The sequence below is a fragment of the Macaca nemestrina genome, chromosome 5 (genome assembly GCF_043159975.1).
Source record: "Macaca nemestrina isolate mMacNem1 chromosome 5, mMacNem.hap1, whole genome shotgun sequence".
In the NCBI taxonomy this organism is placed as follows: Eukaryota; Metazoa; Chordata; class Mammalia; order Primates; family Cercopithecidae; genus Macaca; species Macaca nemestrina.
Genome location: NC_092129.1, coordinates 155505934 through 155530860, shown reverse-complemented (window position 1 = coordinate 155530860; position 24927 = coordinate 155505934). Strand labels below are relative to the sequence as shown.

General features: G+C 45.1%; 4 non-coding genes and 1 pseudogene across 4 annotated transcripts; 1 reads left to right on the top strand and 4 right to left on the bottom strand.

The window, feature by feature from the left end:
• Nucleotides 1-1869: 1869 nt before the first annotated feature.
• Nucleotides 1870-1941, bottom strand: TRNAA-UGC (transfer RNA alanine (anticodon UGC)). The gene has a single exon. It is a non-coding gene; the product is annotated as a tRNA-Ala (tRNA).
• An 889-nt stretch (nucleotides 1942-2830) lies between these two features.
• TRNAF-GAA (transfer RNA phenylalanine (anticodon GAA)) lies at nucleotides 2831-2903 on the bottom strand. Its single transcript has one exon. It is a non-coding gene; the product is annotated as a tRNA-Phe (tRNA).
• Nucleotides 2904-16170: 13267 nt separating this feature from the next.
• On the bottom strand, nucleotides 16171-16242 carry TRNAA-AGC (transfer RNA alanine (anticodon AGC)). Its single transcript has one exon. It is a non-coding gene; the product is annotated as a tRNA-Ala (tRNA).
• Nucleotides 16243-16351: 109 nt separating this feature from the next.
• LOC105491682 (pantothenate kinase 3 pseudogene) lies at nucleotides 16352-17291 on the top strand (annotated as a pseudogene).
• A 5234-nt stretch (nucleotides 17292-22525) lies between these two features.
• On the bottom strand, nucleotides 22526-22597 carry TRNAA-UGC (transfer RNA alanine (anticodon UGC)). The gene has a single exon. It is a non-coding gene; the product is annotated as a tRNA-Ala (tRNA).
• Between the last annotated feature and the right edge of the window lie 2330 nt (nucleotides 22598-24927).

Genomic DNA, 24927 nt, shown 5'->3' with positions numbered 1-24927 from the left:
GGGAACCCTGGGAGCAACTCTTTCTCCTTAGCCAACATCTGGCCCTGGGACCTCCTTCTGAAACTTCTAGAGCAGTGCTTCTCAAACTTTAGCATCAGAGTCACTTGAGGGCTTATCCAACACGGGCAGCTGGGCCCCATTCTTATCAATTCTGATTCTGTAGATCTGAGGTTGGGCCTGGAATTTGGCATTCCACTGGTAGCACCCTAATCCTTCACCCCTTGCTCTCCTGTGCAGCATCCTTTGTGGCAAACATGACACTGTTTCCTTCAAGTGCCTCGAGAGAACCAGTAGCTAGCAGGGGGGAAAAAGCAAGAAATGAAAAGAAAATATATGGCATGTCTTCATTACCTCTTCAAAAAATGCATCTTAAAACAAACATATGATTGGCCTGGGGACACACAGCCAATCCTCAGCTAAACAGGTTTCACAAGACAGTATCCCTCCTGGAAGCTGGTTATGGATATTTTTACCGGATAAAAGAATCAAGAAGTAAGGACATCCCAGCCTGATAGAGTGTTAGACTGGTGGATGGTGACAAACATCATGCTCTGTTGCCTCTCAAAGATGCTTTGATTCAACAGCAAACCTACACACAGAGTACAGCAATTTTGAAACATACAGCATTGGAAGCCCCTAAAAGGTATCATCAGTGGACAGGATTTCCTGGGAGTTCCCTGGTCATACAATGCAGATGTGATGGGAATGACGAGAAAGAACAAAACAATTTTTGCGATCCACTCATCTTTTACTCTGCGTCTATCTTCTATTGTGACAGAAAAACTTTTCCTACTTTTTCATATGAGTCCTCCGTTGACCGTTAACAGAGGTTTCCAGGCAATGTTTTATTTTAACGAGGAAATGGAATTGCTGAAGAAATACAGGAAAATGAATCGATTGTATGGAATATCAATACGGAATGTTGATCCATATTGGTTTCTGCTCCTAGCATGTGGAAGGCCTCTAATTCCCCGACAGTCTTCGTTCGGTCATCCAGTATCCTTCCACTCCCAACTCAAGTGGCTGGAGAGCCACAGCAGTCCTTGTCTCAGTATTGGATCACACTTGTGGCTGTGCTCTCTGCACAGGTTGACAGGGAGAGACTGTAGGAGAAATCAGTGGATAAGATGCTTTCGCTCTGTTCTTTGGCCCAAAAAACAAAACTAATGTAAAAAAAAGATGATGCTGGGAGCAGTGGCTCACGCCTGTAACCCCAGCATTTTGGGAAACTGTGGCGGGTGGATCACCTGAGGTCTGGAGTTCGAGACCAGCGTGGCCAACATGATGTAACTCCGTCTCTACTAAAAATACAAAAATTACCCAGGCGTGATGACACGCGCCTGTAATCCCAGTTGCTGAGGCAGGAGAATCACTCGAACCCGGGAGGCAGAGGTTGCAGTGAGCGGAGATCGAGCCACTGCACTGCAGCCTGGGCTACAGAGAGAGACTCCGTCTCAAAAAAAAAAAAAAAAAAAAAAAAAAAGGCCGCGCGGCGTTTTTCTCCCTTCTTCTTCTTTCTTTGTCTTTCCTTCTCTTTAATCATAGTACAAAATGAGAGCTAATGTGAACTGCCCGTGGATGTGCAGTCTTTTGTTTGGGTTCAAGAGGCCCTGTTGGAATCCCATTCTTTCTTCCTCATTTCTTTTTCACCTTCCTCGGCCGTGGCAGTCGCCTTCGGTGATGTCGAAGCTCACAGCATAGAGATTGGTTATAAATGGAGGCAACCCATTGGGTTACGTCTTTACTCTCTGTATGTGCAGAAATAGGATAGAAAAAGGTGCGGAGGCAGAAGTCTACGTTGCTCGAGAATTTGGAGTCTAACGTTGCTTGAGAATTAGGTTTGAGCACTGCCATAGCAAAACCAACGTTTGGAGGTGCTGGGGATCGAACCCGGGGCCTCATGCATGCAAAGCATGCGCTCTACCACTGAGCTACACCCCCTTCCTGAAAAACCTTCTTGTAATAATTTTCAGGAGGTAGCTTTCTTTTTCTGAGTCTAATGGAGCGTCTGCAGCGGCTGTGAGTAGAAGATCCTCGGTACTAATAGGGGATATAAATTATTTAGAATACTGTATACGACATGAAATAGAAGGCGCCTGTAATCCCAGCTACCGAGGCAGGAGAATCCTTGAACCCGGGAGGCGGAGGTTGCAGTGAGCTGAGATCGCGCCACTGCACTCCAGCCTGGGCGCCTGAGGAAAACTCAATCTCAAAAAAAAAAAAAAAAAAAAAAAATCACTTCCTAGGTTTAAGACTTTAAATAATTTATTAATGTCAGCGCTTCATGGAAGACTTCAGTGGAATATGAAACCAAAGTGATGCATATATACATGCATATATATATATATACACGTATATACACACACATATGTGTGTGTGTGTGTGTGTGTGTAGTACCTTTATCGGATTTTCAACAGCAAAAAATTGGAGTTCTATACACCCTTCTGGTATTGGCATGCAAGTGTTGTATAAGGGTTGTATTAGCCGGGCGCTGTCGCTAAAGCCTCTAATCCCAGCCCTTTGGGAGGCCGAGGCTGAGGGATCACCTGAGGTCGGGAGTTTGAGACCAGCCTGACCAACATGGAGAAAGTCCGTCTGTACTAAAAATACAAAATTAGCCAGGCGTGGTGGTGCCTGCCTGTAATCCCAGCTATTCGGGAGGCTGAGGCGGGAGAATCACTTGAACCCAGGAGGCGGAGGTTGCAGTGAGCCGAGTTCGCTCCATTGCACTCCATCCTGGACAACAAGAGTGAAACTCCAAGGAAAAAATAAGTAAATAAATAAAAATAAGAGTTCTATTAGACAATAACTAAAACTGAAAAAACAAGCCTGCCGAAACCCGGGATTGAACCAGGGACCTTTAGATCTTCAGTCTAACGCTCTCCCAACTGAGCTATTTCGGCTGCTTTGAACCTATTCTTTTAGCTATTTCTTCAAAATATAAAACTGTCATTTGTAGGGTCAGTATATCTTCCAGTTCTGTTGTCTTCAATATCCCCTGTCATTCACTCACCCCTTCACCCCCAAAATATAGATTCTGCTCCAATTTATGTCTGAAAATAGGACCCAATTTTAAGGACAATGAATGGGTTAGCAAAAGCCGGGGAAAGAAAAGGCAAAGGTGAAGAATAGAGCAAAGCAATGAGGAGAGAACTATTTCTCTTACTGTCTCCTGTCTCTGAAGAGGAGGAGGAAGAAAAAGTTGAAAAACAACAGGAATCAAGTCAGTGGCAAGACCAGCCAGTGCCATTGATGACCAGGCCTGAGGTTAAAAGATTAACCCCCCACTCTAACCACATGTGCTCTCAATCTATCACGACCCTTTCATGTGGAACCCCTTGGAGTTGTAAGCCCTTAAAAGAGCCAGGAACTCTGTCTTCGGGGAGCTCAGCTCTTCAGACGAATCTGCCAACGCTCCCAGTGGAATAAAAACCTCTTCCTTCTTTAATCCGGTGTCTGAGGAGTTTTGTCTGTGGCTCGTCCTGCTACATTTGTTGGTTCCCTGACCGGGAATCGAGGTGATTAACACGCGGTTGAGGCAGCCCTTTAGGCCACTTAGGCCTGCCCTGTGGAACATCCCTGCGGGGTACTCTGGCCAGCTTGAGGGACGGGGTCCTGAGAGCGCTTCCGGGTAGGCAATTGCCCCGGTGGAATGCCTCCTCAGAGCAGTGCACAGCAGGCCCAATAGAGGATCAACACAGTGGCTGAACATGGGGAAAGAACTGGCCCTTTAAGTCTGGACATCTGAAACGTGGTAAAACTGGTCTTTGGAACTTGCCCACTCCATTTGAGTGGAAGCGTGGCCTGATCACCAGATCACTCACGTCTTGCCTGAGCAGGCACTTTGGCTTTGACTTGACTTGAATTGCTTGATACTTTGGATTTGGTTTTGACCTGGCTTGGATTTCTGGATACTCTGATTTTGGTTTTGATTCTGGTTTGGTGTAAACTAAAAGAGTGTGTGTGTGTGCCCTTTTTACCCGCTCTTTGTTCTGTGATGTGTGCATGTGGTGTGAGTGTGGTGTTTTGTCTCGTGGAAACATGGGTCAGACACAAAGAAAGCCCACTCCACTAGGAACTATGTTGCAAAATTTCAAGGAAGGATTTAGTGGAGACTATAGGGTTACTATGACACCAGGAAAACTTAGAACTTTGTGTGAAATAGATTGGCCAACATTAGAAGTGGGTTGGCCATCAGAAGGAAGTTTGGACAGGTCCCTTGTTTCTAAAGTATGGCACAGGGTAACTGGTAAGGCAGGATACTCAGACCAGTTCCCATACATAGATAATTGGTTACAGCTGGTGCTAGACCCCCCACGGTGGCTAAGAGGGCAGGCAGCAGCAGTCCTAGTAGCAGAGAAAGATAGCCAAGGAAGGATCCCACTCCACCTGCCAAGGGAAATAAACTCCTGAAGCTCTGTTCGACCCAATATCAGAAGATCCATTGCAGGAGATGGCACCAGTGATCCCAGTGGTGCCCTCCCCTTACCAGGGAGAGAGGCTCCCCATTCTTGAGCCCACAGTGCTTGCCCCTCCGCAAAACATACATATCCCTAGGCCACCCAGAGTAGACAAGAGAGGAGATGAAGACTTGGGAGAAACCCCTCCCTTGGCAGCTCATTTACGACCCAAAATTGGGATACAAATGCCCCTGAAAGAGCAGCAGTATGCTGGGATAGATGAGGACGGTCACATGGTGGAGAGGCATGTTTTTGTGTACCAGCCCTTCACCTCTGCTGACCTTCTCAACTGGTACCCTGTCCTATACTGAAAAGCCACAAGCTCTAATTGATTTGCTCCAAACTATTATCCAGACCCACAACCCCACCTGGGCTGATTGCTACCAGTTGCTCACGTTCCTCTTTAACACAGATGAAAGGCGGAGAGTGCTCCAAGCAGCAACTAAGTGGCTGATTACCAAAACCCCCAAGAGTATGTAAAGACCTAGTTACCAGGAACCAACCGACCCCAGTGGGACCCAAATGAAAGAGAGGATGTAGAAAGGCTAAACCAATACAGGGAAGCTCTCTTGGAAGGATTAAAGAGGGGAGCCCAGAAGGCCACAAACGTTAATGAAGTCTCTGAGGTCGTTCAGGGAATAGAAGAAAGTCCAGCACAATTCTACCAGAGACTGTGTGAGGCCCATCGTATATATACTCCCTTTGATCCCGATAGCCCTGAAAATCAGCGCATGATTAACATGGCTTTAGTTAGTCAAAGCGCAGAAGACATTAGAGGAAAACTGCAGAAACAGGCTGGCTTTGCAGGGATGAATACATCACAGTTATTAGAAATAGCTAACCAGGTGTTAGTAAACAGGGATGCAGTAAGCCGTGAGGAAAACTGCAAAGAGGATGAACGTCAGGCCCAGCGAAATGCTGACCTGTTAGCTGCAGCAATCAGAGGGGTCCCCCCAAAGAGGCAAGGGAAGGGGGGGCCTGGGAAAGAAACTCAGCCTGGCTGTCAGCGTTTGCAGCATAACAAGTGTGCTTATTGTAAAGAAATAGGACATTGGAAGAACAAATGCCCTTAGCTAAAAGGAAAACAAGGTGACTCAGAGCAGGAGGCCCCAGACAAGGAGGAAGGGACCCTGCTCAACCTGGCAAAAGGGTTATTGGACTGAGGGGGACTGGGTTCAAGTGCCTCCAAAGAGCCTATGGTCAGGATGACAGTCGAGGGTAAAGACATTGATTTTGTTGTAGATACCGGTGCTGAACATTTGGTAGTAACTGCCCCATTCGCCCCCTTATCCAAAAAGACTATTGACATAATCGGAGCCACAGGGGTTTCAGCAAAGCAAGCTTTCTGCTTGCACCGGACTTGTACTGTAGGAGGACATAAAGTGATTCATCAGTTTTTGTACATGCCTGACTGTCCCTTGCTCTTGTTGGGAAGGGACTTGCTTAGCAAGCTGAGAGCCACCATCTCTTTTACAGAGCACGGCTATTTGTTGCTAAAGTTACCCGGAACAGGAGTCATTATGACCCTTACGGTCCCCTGAGAGGAGGAATGGAGACTTTTCTTAACTGAGCCAGGCCAAGATATAAGACCAGCTCTAGCTAAGTAGTGGCCAAAAGTGTGGTCACAAGACAACCCTCCAGGGTTGGCAGTCAACCAAGCCCCCATACTTATAGAAGTTAAGCCTGGGGCCCAGCCAGTTAGGCAAAAATAGTACCTGGTCCCAAGAGAAGCTCTTGAAGGTATCCAGGTCCATCTCAAGCGCCTAAGAACCTTTGGAATTATAGTTCCTTGTCAGTCTCTGTGGAACGCTCCCCTCCTGCCTGTTTCCAAGCCAGGGACCAAAGACTACAGGCTGGTACAGGATTTGCACTTAGTTAATCAAGCTACAGTGACTTCGCATCCAACAGTACCTAACCCGTACACATTGTTGGGGTTGCTGCCAGCTGAGGACAGCTGGTTTACCTGCTTGGACCTGAAAGACGCTTTCTTTAGCATCTGAGAGTCAGAAACTGTTTGCCTTTCAGTGGGAAGATCCAGAGTCAGGTGTCACTGACTCAGTACACTTGGACCCAGCTTCCCCAAGGGTTCAAGAACTCCCCCACCATCTTTGGGGAGGCATTGACTCGAGACCTCCAGAAGTTTCCCACCAGAGACCTAGGCTGCGTGTTGTTCCAGTACATTGATGACCTTCTGCTGGGACACCCCACGGCAGGCGGGTGCGCCAAGGAAACGGATGCCCTACTCCAGCACCTGGAAGACTGTGGGTATCAGGTGTCCAAGAAAAAAGCTCAGATCTGCCGACAGCAGGTATATTACTTGGGATTTACTATCCGACAGTGGGAGCGCAGCCTGGGATCAGAAAGAAAGCAGGTCATTTGTAATCTACCCGAGCCTAAGACCAGAAGGCAGGTGAGAGAATTCTTAGGAGCTGTGAGGTTTTGCAGACTGTGGATCCCGAACTTTGCAGTATTAGCCAAGCCTTCGTATGAGGTCACAAAGTGGTGGCGGGGAGGGGACTGGGAAACTTTTGAATGGGGATCCCAACAACAGCAAGTCTTTCATGAGTTAAAGGAAAAACTTATGTCAGCCCCAGCCCTGGGGCTACCCAATCTGACAAAGCCTTTTGCATTGTATGTGTCAGAGAGAGAAAAGATGGCAGTTGGAGTTTTAACCCAAACTGTGGGGCCCTGGCCAAGGCCGGTGGCCTACCTCACCAAACAATTAGATGGGGTTTCTAAAGGATGGCCCCCATGTTTGAGGGCCTTTGCAGCAACTGCCCTGCTAGTACAAGAAGCAAATAAGCTGACTCTTGGGCAAAACCTGAACATAATCGCCCCCTATGCTGCGGTGACTTTAATGAATACTAAAGGACATCATTGGCTAACGAATGCTAGACTCACCAAGTACCAAAGTTTGCTCTGTGAAAATCCCCGTGTAACTATTGATGTTTGTAACACCCTGAACCCCGCCACCTTGCTCCCGTTATCAAGAGAGCCCTGTTGAGCATGACTGTGTACAAGTGTTGGACTCAGTTTATTCTAGCAGACCTGACCTCTGGGACCAGCCTTGGGCATCAGTAGACTGGGAACTATACATGGATGGGAGCAGCTTCATCAACCCACAAGGAGAGAGATGTTCAGGGTATGCAGTGGTAACCCTGGACACTGTTTTTTGTTTTTTGTTTTTTGTTTTTTGTTTTTGAGATGGAGTCTCGCTCTGTCACCCAGGCTGGAGTGCAGTGGCCGGATCTCAGCTCACTGCAAGCTCCGCCTCCCGGGTTCATGCCATTCTCCTGCCTCAGCCTCCGGAGTAGCTGGGACTACAGGCGCCCGCCACCTCGCCCGGCTAGTTTTTTGTATTTTTTAGTAGAGACGGGGTTTCACCATGTTAGCCAGGATGGTCTCGATCTCCTGACCTCGTGATCCGCCCGTCTCGGCCTCCCAAAGTGCTGGGATTACAGGCTTGAGCCACCGCGCCCGGCCGTGGACCCTGTTGTTGAAGCCAGATTGTTGCCCCAGGGCACTTCAGCCCAGAAAGCTGAACTCATTGCTTTAATTTGGGCCTTAAAACTCAGTGAAGGTAAGACTGTAAACATTTACACTGATTCTCAGTATGCCTTTTTAACCCTTCAAGTGCATGGAGCATTATATAAAGACAAGGGCCTATTGAACTGTGGGGGAAAAGACATAAAATATCCACAAGAAATCTTGCAATTATTAGAAGCAGTATGGAAACCCCACAAGGTGGCAGTTATGCATTGCAGAGGACACCGGTGAGCTTCCACCTTGGTGGGTTTGGGGAATTCCCGCGCTGACTCAAAGGCTCAAAAAGCAGCATCTGCCCCCTTCCGGGCATCAGTCACAGCCCCTCTGTTCCCTCAAGCACCTGATCTTATACCTACTTATTCTAAAGAAGAAAAGGACTTTCTCCAGGCAGAGGGAGGGCAAGTGATGGAGGAAAGACTGATTCGGTTACCAGATGGGAGAGTAGCTGTGCCACAGCTGCTAGGAGCTGCAGTTGTACTGGCTGTGCACGAAACCACCCATCTAGGTCAGGAGTCACTTGAAAAGTTGTTAGGCCAGTATTTCTACATCTTGCATTTGTCAGCCCTTGCCAAAACGGTGACGCAGCGGTGTGTTACCTGCCAGCGGTGTGTTACCTGACAGCACAATACAGGCAAGGTCCAGCCGTTCCATCTGGCATACAAGCTTATGGAGCAGCCCCCTTTGAAGATCGCCAGGTGGAATTCACAGAGATGCCAAAGTGTGGAGGTAACAAGTATTTACTAGTTCTTGTGTGTACCTACTCTGGGTGGGTGGAGGCTTATCCAACACGAACTGAGAAAGCTCGTGAAGTAACCCATGTGCTTCTTCGAGATCTTATTCCTAAATTTGGACTGCCCTTATGGATCAGCTCAGATAACGGGCCAGCATTTGTGGTTGACTTGGTACAGAAGACGGCAAAGGTATTGGGGATCACATGGAAACTGTATGCCACCTACTGGCCTCAAAGTTCCGGAAAGGTGGAATGGATGAATTGGACTATCAAAAATAGTTTAGGGAAAGTGTGTCAGGAAACAAGATTAAAATGGATACAGGCTCTCCCTGTGGTATTATTTAAAATTAGATGTACCCCTTCTAAAAGAACAGGATATTCCCCTTATGAAATATTATCTCATAGGCCCTCTCCCAAATTGTGGGGACTTCTAGGCACTCCCTGAGAGTTAGGTGAAGTTGAGTTACAGCAACAGCTACAGGCTTTAGGAAAAATTACACACACAATCTCAGCCTGGGTAAATGAGAGATGCCCTGTTAGCTTATTCTCCCCAGTTCACCCTTTCTCCCCAGGTGATCGAGTGTGGATCAAGGACTGGAACATAGCCTCTTTGTGCCCACAGTGGAAAGGACCCCAGACTGTCATCCTGACCACTCCCACTGCTGTGAAGGTAGAGGGAATCCCAGCCTGGATCCACCACAGCCATGTAAAACCTGCAGCACCTGAAACCCGGGAGGCAAGACCGAAGCTGGACAACCATTGCAGAGTGACTCTGAAGTAGATGATAAGCCCTGCTCCAGTCACACCCAGAAGGTGACTGGTCCACGCACGGCTGAAGCGTGAGGAAGTTCATCATGGGATTCATTTTTCTTAAATTTTGGACTTGTATAGTAAGGACTTCAACTGACCTTCCTCAGACTGAGATAGGGCAAAAAGTTCAAACAGTCTTTTTGTTTAAAAGGGACTTATGTGTATAATGCCACCCAGTGCAAGGTATGCAGCCCAGGAAGGAAGGGACCAGACTGATGTGTGCTATAACCCATTAGAACTACTTGATCCCCGTTGGAAAACAGGAAAGTATGTAACTCTAGAAGTCAATGGAACTGGACTGGCAGGAAGACCTGGGTAGTGAAGATGAGAGTGAGAACTCCCACTAGTGAGTGAGGTTCTCAAAGGGGGGAATGAGGAAAGAAACCATTTCTCTTACTGTCTCCTGTCTCTGAAGAGGAGGAGGAAGGAAAAGTTGAAAAACAACAGGAATTAAGTCAGTGGCAAGACCAGCCAGTGCCACTGATGACCAGGCCTGAGGTTAAAAGATTAACCCCCCACTCTTTCCACATGTGCTCTCAATCTATCACGACCCTTTCACATGGAACCCCTTGGAGTTGTAAGCCCTTAAAAGGGCCAGGAACTCTGTCTTCAGGGAGCTCAGCTCTTAAGAGTGTCTGCCGATGCTCCCGGCCAAATAAAAACCTCTTCTTTCTTTAATCCAGTGTCTGAGGAGTTCTGTCTGTGGCTCATCCTGCTACAGCAAGAACATGTTCTCCAACTTGGTCACTGCTCAGAATACCAAGGGAATTCAACAGAAAAATTTCTAGACTTTTCAAAATCTTTTCTCTTCTCTGGGCTCTTGTTTTTCTGTCTTACTCTTCAACGATATGGCAAAAAGGAACAAAAGATTATTGGGCATGTTAATGTGGTGTGGGTTTATAGCTTCCGACTAAAGAAATCCAGAGCAAGACAATTCATTTTCGCTATTCCCTTCCTGTCACTCATCTCGGGCTGACACATCCACCTTAGGTGGTACAGAGACCCAGGGAGTGGAAATGGAAAGTATGTTTATTTTAGTGTGACCACGCAAAACGTGTTTTTAAAAGGAGAAAAGTACAGAATGGCAAGAATTGTGAAAAACAGATGAACGTGTGTGCTTTTGAACCCTGTGCAAGGCAAGGACACACTACCACTGAGCCACACTTCTCTCACTAAGAAACATCGTGAAGATCTTTTTTGATGCTTTAGCCATATTTCTGAGAGGTCTTCAAAAATATGATAAGTTGGCCAGATAGAAAATCCACTGCCTCATATCTCAGTATTTCTTACCTCTAAACTATATCCCCTAAAAGCTTCTAGGAGAAAAGTAAGAGAATCACAGACCAAATCACACTGTTTCTGCTTCTAGAACATTTCAGCCCATCAGTTTATTCTGAGGTTTTTCTCTCCAGCCAACTGCCTGAGGGCATTTTCTCCCACAGCCAAGAGGTAAGATGTCCAGATGGAACTCTCTCTGGGGTCTTCAACTTGTCTGTGTCCATTTCTTCTCTTTCATCTGCTTACGAAGTTTTTCAAGCCCCATCCTACTTAAGAAAAGACGAGCCTGGGCGCAGTGGCTCACGCCTGTAATCCCAGCACTTTGGGAGGCCGAGGTGGTCGGATCACGAGGTCAGGAGATCAAGACCATCCTGGCTAACACGGTGCAAACCCCATCTCTACTAAAAATACAAAAAATTAGCTGGCAGCGGTGGCATGCACCTGTAGTCCCAGCTACTCTGGAGGCTGAGGCAGGAGAATGGCGTGAAACCGGGAGGTGGAGCTTGTAGTGAGCTGAGATCGCGCCACTGCACTCCAGCCTGGGCGACAGAGCAAGACTCTGCCTTTAAAAAAAAAAAAAAAAGGTGGGGGGCCTGGCGCGGTGGCTCAAGCTTGTAATCCCAGCACTTTGGGAGGCCGAGACGGGCAGATCACGAGGTCAGGAGATCGAGACCATCTGGCTAACACGGTGAAACCTCGTCTGTACTAAAAAATACAAAAAACTAGCCGGGCGAGGTGGCGGGCACCTGTAGTCTCAGCTACTCGGGAGGCTGAGGCAGGAGAATGGCGTAAACCTGGCAGGCGGAGCTTGCAGTGAGCTGAGATCTGGCCACTGCACTCCAGCCCCAGCGACAGAGCCAGACTCTGTCTCAAAAAAAATAATAAATAAAAATAAGAAGAGATGATGAACCACAGTCTAGGAGAAGATATTTCAATACTTATGTTTTACTAAGGATCTTTATCTGGAATATGTTAAGAACTTCTACAAAGTACTAAGAAAAAGACTAAAACTTCAATAAGAAAGAGCAAATTAATATGCACTTCACAAAAAATTGCTCTTGAGTGATATAAAATATGCTCAACATCTTTTGCTAAAAAGGAAATGCAAATTAAAAACACAACAAAGCTGTGCACGGTGGCTCATGCCTATACTCCCAGCATTTTGGGAGGTCGAGGCGGATGTATCTCCTGAGGTCGGGAGTTCAAGATCAGCCTGGCCAACATGGCAAAACCCGGTCTCTACTACAAATACAAAAATTTAGACTGCCATGTGCCCCGGTAGTCCCAGCTACTTGGGGAGGCTGAGGCATGAGAATCTCTTGATCCTGGAAAGCAAAGGCTACAGTGAGCTGAGATTGTACCACTGCATTCCAGCCTGGGCAGCAGAGCAAGACACCATCAAAAACACATACACCCACAAAATAATACTGCTCTTCATCAGAATCATTTAACGTGAAAAGTGAACAATATCAAGTGTTGCTGAGTATGTGAAGCAATTGGAACATGCAAACATGGCTGATGAGACTGTAAACTGCTATATCTACACTGGGAAACTATATGAAAATATCAACTAAAACTAAATATATATATAAAACCTGTGACCCAAAACTAGACAGTTACATTTATGCCCAAGAGAAGTGCATGAGCATTTCCCTTGAAGGACATGTATCAGAACATTTACAGCAGCATTAAACATTTCAACCAAAAACTAGGGGTGCTGCAAATGTACTTGGACAGTAAAATGAATAAATCATGATGTACAGTATTCAGACAATGGAACACTCTAGAGCAATAAAAAATAACTACTGTTACTAGCAACAATATAACGACAATGAATCTAATTTTTTTTTTTAACAGAAATTGAGTAAAAGAATCCATACACAGATGAGAACAGATTTGCTATGGTTTGAAAGTGTCCCCTCCAAAGCTTAGGTGTCACCATGTGATAATTATCAAGAGATAGGGCCTTTAAGAAGATTAAGCCATCAGGGTTCCTTCCTCATGAATAATATTAGGTACCCTTATAATAAGACTTGACAAAGGAAATTCATCTCTCTATTGCCCTCAGTTTTCTGCCATGTGAGGACACAACAAAAAGGCCATCACCAGACACCAGAGCCAGTGCCTTGATCTTGGACTTCCCAGGCTCCAGAACTGTGAGAAAATAAGTTTCTGGGCCTGGCACGGTGGCTGTTTCCTGTAATCACAGCACTTTGGGAGGCCAAGGTGGATGGATCACCTGAGGTCAGGAGTTCAAGACCAGCCTGGCAAACATGGTGAAACCCCATCTCTACTAAAAACACAGAAAAATTAGCCAGGTGTGGTGGCACTCACCTGTAATCCCAGCTACCCAGGAAGTTGAGACAGGAGAATTGCTTGAATCCAGAGGCTTAGGTTGCAGTGAGCCAAGATGGCTCCAGCCTGGGCAACAAGAGTGAAACTCTGTTGAAAGAAAAGAAAAGAAAAGAAAGAGGGAGGAAAAGATGGAAGGAAGGAAGGAAGTTTCTGTTCGTTACAAATTACCAGGAAGGAAGGAAGGAAATAAGTTTCTGTTGGTTACAAATTACCAGTCTTGAGTGATTTTGTAGCAGCCCAAAATACGATGATATTATATGATCCCACTTATATTATTTATTTATTTATTTATTTTTGAGATGGAGTCTTGCTCTGTCACCCAGGCTGGAGTGCAGTGGCCGGATCTCAGCTAACTGCAAGCTCTGCCTCCCAGGTTCACGCCATTCTCCTGCCTCAGCCTCCCCAGTAGCTCGGACTACAGGCGCCCGCAACCTCGCCCAGCTAGTTTTTTGTATTTTTTAGTAGAGACGGGGTTTCACTGTGTTAGCCAGGATGGTCTTTATCTCCTGACCTCGTGATTCGCCCGTCTCGGCCTCCCAAAGTGCTGGGATTACAGGCTTGAGCCACCACGCCCGGCCTTATATTATTTAAGACATAACGAAAATAATCTATGGAGGTGGATGTCAGAGAGTTAGGATGATTGAAATGAGGCAAAAGGCAGCTGTTGGTTGCTGAAAAATTCAGTATCTTGGTCTGAGTTTTGGTTATATATATAATAAGCCATAAACTGAATAGATTTCATGCGTTTTATTTTATATAAATGAAGGCTTAAATTTAAATAAAAAAAAAAAAAAAAAGAAGGTTCTCCTAGATACTTCCTATCCTCCAGCACATTCTCTCTCTTCTTTAGGGTTGTTTTGTTTTGAGACGGAGTCTCGCTCTGTCGCATCCTCAAGATTATTAGGACTTGGACGGACGGCATGGTAGAGTGAGTCTAAGCGCTACATTCCTCCGTCGCTTTCTCTGGATATGAGGGAAGAGAGGTACTTTTTTTGTCTCTAGGGAGGTAGGCTCGACGAGGAAGGGGACCTGGTTCGTTTCTGCCAGGCTGTCACGGCTTCAAGAGCAACTCTCCGCTATTTCCGTCGCTCAACAGACCGGCTGAGCTCTTTGGAGGAGCAAGGGATGTTGGATTTTGGTTTGCGCTTCAGGAACCGCTGATACTGTAGCTTCTGAGGGAGCTGCAGGGATTTCCCGATTTCCTGCGTGCCTGCGTTTAAAGTTAGAAGCGGAATCTACTGGCAGCTTCGAAACTGAGCCTGACGGTGGTAACATCTAATTTTATTAGTTTTTGCTTGAAATGCAAAAGATGAAAAAGCAAGTTCCCGTTTGTTTGCTCCACATATTTCTCTTAGAATGAAGCCGATTGAAAGTTAACTTCACCCTGAAGAAACTCCTCCTGGCGTTTGCAACGATCTCCTTTATGCCTCACGTCCAGCCTGATTCAAAAGGACTCTAAAGAGCTGGAGAGCGGCTGCGGAAAGGCGGAGTAGCGGTACAATTGGTGTTAACTACGTGTGCAGTCACCGCCTCTTTAGTCCTATTACAGGTGCAGAGGCAGTATAGATGAATCCCTCACAAGTCGAGTGGGTTGACCTCAGATTGACTTTAGCGATGGCTTGATAGATGGTGGCCGTCACAGCGTTTAGAAAGTGAGCAAAAGAAAGGATGCAGGCCGGGCGCGGTGGCTCACCCCTGTAATCCCAGCACTTTGGGAGGCCGAGGCGGGCGGATGACGAGGTCAGGAGATCGAGACCATCCTGGCTAACACAGTGAAACCCTGTCTCTACTAAAAATACAAAAAGGTAGCCGGGCGTGGTGGCGGGCGCCTGTAGTCCCAGCTACTCCGAAGGCTGAGGCAGGAGAATGGCGTGAACCCGGGAGGCGGAGCTTGCAGTGAGCCAAGATCGCGCCACTGCACTCCAGCCTGGGCGACAGAGCCAGACTCCGTCTCAAAAAAAAAAAAAAAGAAAGAAAGAAAGGATGCATACAGAAGCCCACATAATTGCTTGGCTTCTACAGATGGAGAGAGAGAGAAAGGTCGCTTTTCTCCCTTCTGGGTGTTTAGTAACTTATTTTTTTATTTCCTTTGTTGTCATGAAATAGAGCTGAAAATAAAAGCAGATTTTCTTTTAACAAGACAGTATTAACATGCTTGCAGAAAATTTCCCTGAGGATTTCTACTTAGCACGGTGATACCACAAAGAGCTCTAATCTGGAGGTATGGGTTGTTCCCTAGCTTAGAAGGAGGTCAATCCTGGAGAGTAAGTACAGTGAGGTACAAAGGGATCCTTTGGGATTAGAAGAATAAACGTTCATTACTTTTATTTATGTAAAACAACAAAATGAGCTTTCTCCTATCCTGATCTTGGTTCCTGGAGTTCAGTGTCAGCATCTCAGACCAGAAGCTTCCTCAGAGGACCCAGAGAAGTGCTTTTTACTTCCACCAAATTTCAGCTGACGTGAATGCTATCTGTTTGTCATTTGCTGTGTGTTTGTAGTTAAATAGTTTAAGTTTCAGAGTTTGTGGGTCTCCAATGGAAAAAGTGACCATCACACATCAAATCATCAACCCCTGGCAGTGTAATCTTTTAGTGAAATCTTGTAGGGCTTCTGCAACCTGGTTAGGGGGAGTTGGAAAAAGAAACAGAAAAGGACTTGAGCCTTTTAGCTTCTGATCTGAAATCAGACTTGGGCCGCACAGTTCTACCGTTTCTGATGATTTCATTTACAGTTAGAAATCAGCTGGATGACCAGGAATGCTACTTGCTTCCCCCCGTGCGTGGTCCATGTTAATGATTGATGGGTCTGTTTACAAAGAATAGGCGGATAATCCTAAGCAGCAAATAACCTCAGGTGAACACGAATCACCCTCTGCATGAGAGAGAAATGCAGAGACCAACACAATTCACCTTGACAGACAGAAAATTTTAAAGTTGGGGAATGTCATGGACCGCTTCTTACTGGTGTCCCGGGGAAGAAAACGGAACCTGGAGGTACTGGGGATTGAACCCAGGGCCTCGTGCATGCTAAGCACGCGCTCTACCACTGAGCTATACCCCCTTGACGACCCAAATGCTTCAGAAAACACTTTGGTGACCGCCAATATCTGAGTCTGCCCTCTGTCAGGATAATCATTATATGTTTCCAATTCCACTGTTAATTCCCTACATATGGATCCACCGGCATTCGGGATGTACACCTTGAACTGAAAGATTTAACACTTTTCGGCCAAAGAGGGGACTTGCACTTTATCAGTTCTCCAACCCAGGGCCTGTCTACTTTTATCCAAATGGGAAGAGATAAAAACTTGTCAACATTGCAAACGGTGCTATGTGCTGTAGGAGGTGGTGCCTACAAGTTTGAAAAAGATTTTCGCACAATTGGAAACCTCCACTTGGATGAACTTGTCTGTCTTATAAAGCGTTTGCTGTGTATAGACTCTATCAGTTTCAATGGACAAGCAGAGTGCTGTTATTTAGCTAATACCCAGAACCTCAGCGACGCCAAAAGATGCCTTTTAACCGGGATGATCCCTATCCGCTGCTGGTAGTGAGCATTGGCTCAGGAGTCAGTATTTTAGCAGTCCATTCCAAAGACAACTACAAACAAGTGACTGCGACAAGCCTTGGAGAGGGTACCTTTCTGGGTTTAAGGGTTTATGCAGTTTATTGTATGGCTGTGAAAGTTTTGAAGAGGCTCTTGAAATGGCATCCAAAGGTGACAGCACACAAACTGACAAGCTGTCCTGTGATATTTATGGAGGAGATCATGAAAGATTTGGTTTGCCAGGTTGGACTGCAACATCTAGTTTTAGGAATATGATTTATAAGGAGAAGAGAGAATCTGTTAGTAAAGAAGATCTGGCAAGAGCTACTTTAGTTACTATCACCAATAGCTTTGGTTCTGTGGCACGAATGTGTGCTGTTAATGAGGAAATAAACAGAGTTGTCTTTGTTGGAAACGTTTTACATGTCAATACCCTTTCAATGAAACTTTTGGCATATGCACTGGGTTTCTGGTCAAAAGGTCAACTGCAAGCATTGTTTCTAGAACCTGAGGGATACTTTGGAGCAGTTAGTGCACTTCTCGGGCTGACAAATTTCAGCTAAAGCACCAGGTCTCTCTCTCTCTGCTAATAAATGTCATCCAAAAGGAACTGAAACCAGAGGCATTATTACTGCATTGTTTGTCACCGGGAACCAAAGGATAAAAGAGTAGCGTAAGCTGCTGAATATTGCCATGTTAAAGAAGAGAACTTAGTAACGTGAAAAAAAAACAATAATTTTAAAAAGACAGCAACATGTATAATTTCTAACAAAAAAGAAATACTTAGATGTAAATCTAACAAAACCTGAATAATGCTGAAAAAGACACAATGCAATGTAAGGTGGGTGTGGTGCCTCCAGCCTGTAATCCCAGCACTTTGGGAGGCCAAGGCAGTTGGATCACCTGAGGTCAGGAGTTCAAGACCAGCCTGGCCAACATGGCAAAACCTCATCTCTACAGAAATACAAAACTTAGCCAGGCATGATGGCAGATGCCTGTAATCCCAGCTACTCAGGAGTCTGAGGTGGGAGAATCACTTGAACCCAGGAAGCAGAGGTTGCAGTGAGCCGAATCACGCCATTGCACTCCAGCCTGGGCTATAGAGCAAGACTCCGTTAAAAAAAAAGAAGCGTACACAATGTAATGTACACAATGCTGATGAAATAAGTTTTAAAAAACCAAAAATGCAACAACAACAACAACAACAACAAAAACTAAATAAATGGAGAGATGTACAGGGTTAACAGTTCGCAAAACTCAACATGGTAAAGATGGCAGTTCTTCTCAAATTGACATATAGGTTTAACGAAATTCTTATCAAAATCCAAGCAAGATTTTTATTAATATAGACATGATTATTCTAAAATGTATGTAGGAAGTTAAAGGAATTAGAATAGCTAAAATAATCATTAAGAATAAAAATATAAGGGGAAGAAAGTCAACTTGATTTCAAGACTATTGTACTACATTGTTGTATTTTTATGTTATTGTACAAGAAAGGGAGGAAGCAAGTCTGGGCCCCCTGGCTCATGACTGTAGCCTCAACAACACTTTGGAAGACTGAGGCAGGGGGATTGCTTGAGCCCAGGAGTTGCAGATCAGCCTGAGCAACAAAGGATGATCCTGCCTCTACCAAAAAAAAAAAAAAAAAAAGCTGGTCATAGTGGTCTTGCGCCTGTGGTTCCAGATACTCAGGGAGACTGAGGTGGGAGGGTCACTGGGGCCCTAGAGGTTGAGACTGCAGTGAGCAATGATACTACCACTGCACTCCAGCCTGGACCACAGAACAAGACTCTGTCTCACTATTTTTTTTTTTTTTGAGACGGAGTCTTGCTCTGTTGCCCCAGGCTAGAGTGCAATGGCATGATCTCGGCTCACTGCAACCTCTGCCGCCTCCTGGGTTCAAGTGATTCTCCTGCTTCAGCCTCCCGAGTAGCTGGGATTACAGGCGCCTGCCACCACTCCCGGCTATCAAAAAAAAAATTTGTTTTTTAATTTAAAAAAATGTTAAAAGAATGTCAGGCCGGGCACGGTGGCTCAAGCCTGTAATCCCAGCACTTTGGGAGGCCGAGACGGGCGGATCGCAAGGTCAGGAGATCGAGACCATCCTGGCTAACATGGTGAAACCCTGTCTCTACTAAAAAATACAAAAAAATAGCCGGGCGAGGTGGCGGGCCCCTGTAGTCCCAGCTACTCGGGAGGCTGAGGCAGGAGAATGGCGTAAACCCGGGAGGCGGAGCTTGCAGTGAGCTGAGATCCGGCCACTGCACTCCAGCCTGGGCGACAGAGCGAGACTCCGTCTCAAAAGAAAAAAAAAAAAAAAAAGAATGTCAACATTATGCCTTACACAAAAATGAACTCAGAATAGATCAAGGATGTAAACATAAAACATGAAAGTATAAAACTTTTAGGAAAAAACATGGAAGAAAACCTTTTGGATCTAGGGCAAGGCAAATAATTTTGCAGTTGACATGGAAACATGATCCAGAGATCTTGTAAAGCTGGTTCTTCTCTTCCTCTTACTCTTTCCTGCTGTGTCGTTTGCTTTGGGTGATGCTGAGGCTGGAAATAGGAAATGCAAATAGGAGAGCATTAAAGGCAACTAATTGGGTCATGTCTTTACTTTTTTTTCTTCTTCTTTTTTTTTTTTTTTTTTTGGAGTTTCTTCCCTCTTGTTGACCAGGCTACAATGTAATTGCTCAATCTTGGCTCACTGCAACCTCCGCCTCCTGGGTTTAAGCGATTCTCCTGCCTCAGCCTCCCAAGTAGCTGCGATTACATGCATGTGACACCACGCCCAGCTAATTATTTGTATTTAGTAGAGATAGGGTTTTACCTTGTTGGTCAGGCCAGTCTCAAACTCCTGACCTCAGTTGATCCACCTGCCTCTGCCTCCCAAAGTGCTGGGATTACAGGCGTGCACCACCGTACCTGGCCTGTTTTTACTTTTTATTTGATCAAGAAATGAGAGAAAAAGAAATAAAAAAAGGAGAGAAAGAGAGAGAAGGGAAGAAAGAAAGAGAAGGGAGAAGATAGAAGAAATGAAAGAAAGAAAATTGAAAGAGTTGAATCAGAGTTCTTTGAGGAGTGGGTTTGAGGAGTGAGTCAGAGAAAAGTAAAAAATAAAAGTACACAGAGTTGAACCCAGGGCCTCAAAAATGCAAAACACAAGCTTGTCTATCACTGTCATATAAAGAAAAATCCAAGCTAAAAAAAGAAGAGATAATATTCAAAAGAAAGACTATTGCAATAGGAGAGCACTCAGCAATCTAAGCATCTGAAAATCAAACAGAAAACACTTTTCTTTTTCCTTTTCTTTTTTCTTTCTTTTTTTTCTTTTTGAGATGGAGTCTTGCTCTGTCGCCCAGGCTGGAGTGCAATGGCACAATCTTGGCTCACTGCAACCTCTGCCTCCTGAGTTCAAGCGATTCTCCTGCCTCAGCCTCCTGAGTAGCTGGGATTACAGGTGCAACACCACGCCTGGCTAATTTTTGTATTTTTAGTAGAGAAATACAAAATTTTGCCTAGCCCTCCCTACCTATAAAAGAAAAGCATAGGCCGGCGTGGTGGGATCACCCCTGTAATCTCAGCACTTTGGGAGGCTGAGGTGGGCAGATCACTTGAGGTCAGGAGTTTGAGACCAGCCTGACCAACATGTCAAAACCCTGTCTCTACGAAAAATACAAAAATTAGCTGGGCATGGTGGCAGGCACCTGTGACTCCAGATACTCAAGAGACTGAGGCAGGAGAACCACTTGAACCCGGGAGGCGGAGGTTGCAGTGAGCCAAGATTTCACCACTGCACTCCAGCCTGGGTGACAGAGAAAGACTCCCTCTCAAAAAAAAAAAAAAAAAGAGAGATGGTAAATCCAACCCCACCCCTGACATAATGCAACTACAAACCTCACTGGCTTTCCCACGTGGTTTAAGTTTGATTGAGAATAGGCAAGGAACTCCAGGAACAAATCTTGCCCCTCAGCTGGTGCCTGGTCCTGGGACCTCCTTCTTAAACCTCTAGAACAGTGCTTCTCAAACTTTAACATCAGAGTCACTTGAGGGCTTATTCAAACACAGGAGACTGAGCCCCACACTCAGCAGTTCTGATTCAATAGATCTGAGGTTGGGCCTGGAATTTAGCATTCTGCTTGCAGCACCCTAAACCACCACCCCTTGCTCTCCCATGCAGTGTCCACTGTGACTGGCATGCCACTGTTTGCCTGGAGAGAACCAATGGATGCCAGGAAATTAAAAAAGAAAAAGTATGAAACAAAAAGAAAATACATGGCATGTGTGAATTACCTTCCTCCAAAAAATATATCTCAAAACAAACACATGATTGGCCTGGGGTCACACACACAGCCAGTCCTCAGCTAAGCAGGTTTCACCAGACAGTATTCCTCCTGGATGCTAGTTATAGATATTTTCACTGGACAAAAGAATCAAGAAATAAAGACATGCCAGCCTGATAGAGTGTTAGGCTGGTGGACTGGGAACAAACATTGTAGTTTCTTGCCTCTCAAAGACACTTTAATTCAACAATAAATAAATGTGTACAGAGAGAACAGCAGTTTTGAAACTGTACACCATTGGAAACCCTTAACAGGTACCATGAATGCATAAAATTTCTTGGGAGTTCCCTTTTCAAAAAAAAAGCAGTTGTAATCAGATGGATCGAGAAAGAACATGAAACGTTTGTTTGTTTTTTTCCACCGGAGGAAGTGCCCAACACGATTGCGATCTACTTACCTTTTACTCTGCATGTATTTTCCATTGTGACAGAAAACCTTTTCCTGTTTTTTTCATATGGGCCTCCGTTTGCTGTTACCAGAAGTTCCCAGGCAATATTGCAGTGACTGAGGAAATACAGGAATATGAATATGAATCAGTCTCATGGAATATCAGTACGAATGTTGATCCATATTGGTTTCTGCTTCTCTCATGTTGAAGGCCTCTAATTCCCCGACAGTCTTTGTTCGGTCATCCAGCGTCCTTCCACTCCTATTTCAAGCGGCTAGAGAGCCACAGCAGTCCTTGTCTCAGTATTGGATCGCACTTGTGTCCCTGTGCAGATCGACAGGGAGAGACTGGTGGAGAAATCAGTTGACAGATGCTTTCGCTCTGTTCTTTGGCCCAGAAAACAAACAAAAACATACTCACCCCCTTTTCGTCTTTGCGTCTCTTTAATCACAGTACAAAATGGAAAGCCGGGTGCGGTGGCTTATGCCTGTAATTCCAGCACTTTGGGAGGCCGAGGCGGGTGGATCACGAGGTCAGCAGTTCAAGACCAGCCTGACCAACATGGCGAAACCCCGTCTCTACTAAAAATACGAAAAAATTAGCTGGGCGTGGTGGCGCGCCTGAAATCCCAGCTGCTTGGGAGGCTGAGGCAGGAGAATCGCTTGAAACCGGAAGACGGAGGTTGCAGTGGGCCGAGATTGTGCCACTGCACTCTAGCCTGGGCAACGGGAGCAAAACTCCGTCTCAAAGAAAAACCCAAAAACAAAACAAAACAAAATGGGAGCCAACGCGAGCCGCCTGTAAATGTGCACGCTTTTGTTTGGTTTCAAGAGACCCCTGTTGCTATCCCATTCTTCTTTCCCCCTCGTAACTTTTTTGTCTTCCTTCTGCTGTCGCAATCGCCTTATGTGACGTTGAGGCTCACAGCATAGAGGTTGGAGATAGTTCGAGGCAATGCATTGGAGTACATTTTTACTCTCTATATGTGCAGAAATAGGATAGAAAAATGTGAGAAGGCAGAAGAATGTTCCTTGAGAACTGCCAGAGTGAAACCAGCACTTGGAGGTGTCGGGGATCGAACCCGAGGCCTCATACATGCAAAGCACGCGCTCTACCACTGAGCTACACCCCCTTGCTAAAAAGGCCGGTTTGTAATAATTTCCAGGAGGTGAGTATGCTGGTAGTGGTCAGTACTATAGAGCATGGAGAGCTACTCTGAGCAGGAGATATTTGGTACTAATGGGGGATACAGATTCTTTAGAATACTGTGTAGGGCTTGAAACGAAAAACAAAAGATAGAAAAGTGTTAGATAATAACCACAAGAAGTTTCCATTGTCAAGACATTGAGTTCTTCGGGTCTCCTTCTATTATGCTTGGCAAGAATCAAGTTCTGGTTTTCGTTTCTTTCGACTTCTTCCAGATATGACAGAAAGCCATTGAAATTCAGCCTTTCCCTGCCTAAAACGCTTCATATTTGTTGTTTACTCAGTCGGAATATCAAGGTAAGATTTGATGGAGGAAAGCCATAATCAGAAGAAAACCTGAGAGCGAGGCACTCAGCATGTTTTCATAAGGGTCCCTAGCTGGCGTGGTGTCTTAGGCCTGTACCCACAGCTACTCCAGAGGTTGAGGCGGGAGGATGGCTTGAGCTCGGGAGTTGGTGATTGTAGGGAGCTATAATTACGCCACTACCCTCGAGCCCGGGCAATGGAGTGAGAAAGGCAAGCAAGCAAGAGAAAGCGGGAGTGAGGGAGTAAGCGGGGGTGGGGGGCGCAGAAAAGAGGAAAGGAAGGAAGGAAAGAAAGAAGGAAGGAAAGAAAGAAGGAAGGAAAGAAGGAAGGAAGAAAGGAAGGAAGGAAGGAGAAAGACAGAGGTAGGGAGGGAAGGAAGGAAAGGAGAGAGAGAGAGAAAAGGAGACGGGAGGTGAGGGGAGGGGAGGGAATTCATAAGGCATAAATGAAAAACAGCTTTGGGGGTGAAGAGGAGGGTTGAATTATGAGAGTAAGACGAAAGATAAATAGAAGTAGGATTGAAGAGTAGTTCAGAAAAACAAACATGCTATTGCCAAAGACAAGCAGGTGCAGAAAGGGAGAGGTTTTAACAACTCTTTTAGGAATGAGAGAAAGATTGAAAGATGGAGAAGATGAGTTAGTTTGGCTCACGCTAAATTTCAAGTATCTGTGGGGCACACTTGTGAGGATATTACACAGAGAACTCAGGCAATTAACTCCGTCTCCAGCCTGGGATTTGTAAGCGTTAGTAATAGTAGACACATTACATGGAGGTGAATAAAGACTAAAAAGTGTACTTTGAGATATGGGAATTAGAAACCTATTGGTGATATTTGTAGGCAACAAACAAGTTTGCTCCTAAATAGTTCTGGAATCTTGGGACTTATCATGGTGAGACTGGGTTCTTTGAACTATATAAGAAGATAAGAAGAAAACCCATTTCCAGGAACGAAATTTCTAGTGACTGTCAACTCTTTCTCATTCTGGTTTACCCATATATGAACCTTTGCCAATGTTAATAAAATAACATTGATCCATTTTAAAATTGGCAGATCGCAAGTTGTATGCCAGACTTGTCTTTTCAGTTGACTGATGGGATTTCTAGAATAAAAATAGGAAACACCAAGTAATAGATTTCACTGAATGAGAGACTAGAGAAGCGTTACACACAAAATTAATGTGTATTCATGCGTGTGTGTCTGCCTGTCTGTGTCTTTGTGTGTGTGCATGTAAATACCGGGGAGGATTATCTTGACTCTTTGATGCCGTAAAAGCAATATTAGGACAGTTTGCAGAAACTCTCCTTCATCCTTATGTCATGTCACACCCAGAGAAACCTGGTTATCTATCAGATTCTTGGGAATTCATAATAAGAAGGTATGCTTTTTTGTTTGTCACATAAAAGGGGGGAATTTGAAATGATTAAATCTCTATATCTATCTTCAGACTATCTACCAACAATATGATCAAAATACTTTTTGCGTATAATCTGTAGGATGAGCTCGTTTAACACAGCATTCTTCTGAGGAATTAAACGTTTAATTTTGAAGACAGAACACCCTCATGTCATACATACTCAGTTTTGAAAACCTAAAAACATATAAAGTATCTGTTTAAATCTGCACTGTCCAATATGGTTACCATTAGCCACATTGGCTATTGAATGCATGAAATTACCCAGTCCGAGGTAAGACGTGTCGTAAGTATAAAATATATACCGGATTTCAAAGATGCAATATCATTTTTAATATAAAATAACTCACTTATAATTTTAAGATGGATTACTTAAAATAATGTTTTTGTTATACAAGGCGATTTACATATATTATTAAAACTGGACATAAAAGACGGAAAGAGTAAACACCGGGGACTACTAGGGAGTAGCCGGGAAGGGGAACGGCTTGAAAAGCTAGCTATTGGGTACTATGCTCACTACTCGGTTGATGGGAT